The sequence below is a fragment of the Suricata suricatta genome, chromosome 12 (genome assembly GCF_006229205.1).
Source record: "Suricata suricatta isolate VVHF042 chromosome 12, meerkat_22Aug2017_6uvM2_HiC, whole genome shotgun sequence".
Classification (NCBI taxonomy): domain Eukaryota; kingdom Metazoa; phylum Chordata; class Mammalia; order Carnivora; family Herpestidae; genus Suricata; species Suricata suricatta.
The window spans coordinates 50,042,479-50,042,997 of NC_043711.1; positions in this window are offsets into that span (position 1 = coordinate 50,042,479).

The window sequence follows — 519 nt, forward strand, 5'->3', positions numbered from 1 at the left end:
TGCTGCAGGGGACCCCTGTTTACCCACACAGTGCTGTAGGGGACCCCATTTCACTTTACAGTGCGGCAGGGGACCCCAGTTCAGTCCCACAGTGCTGCAGGGGACCCCTGTTCACCCCACAGTGCTGTAGGGGACCCCATTTCAGTTTCACAGTGCTGCTGGGGACCCGTGTTCAGTCCCACAGTGCTGCAGGGGACCCCATTTCAGTCCCACAGTGCTGCTGGGGATCCCTGTTCACCCCCACAGTGCTGCATGGGACCCCAGTACAGTCCCACAGTGCTGCTGGGGACCCCTTTTCAGTTTCACAGTGCTGCAGGGGACCCCTGTTCAGTCCCACAGTGCTGCAGGGGACCCCAGTTCAGTCCCATTGTGCTGCTGGGGACCCCAGTTCAGTCCCACAGTGCTGCTGGGGACCCCTGTTCACCCCCACAGTGCTGCATGGGACCCCAGTACAGTCCCACAGTGCTGCTGAGGACCCCTTTTCAGTCCCACAGTGCTGCTGGGGACCCCTGTTCAGTC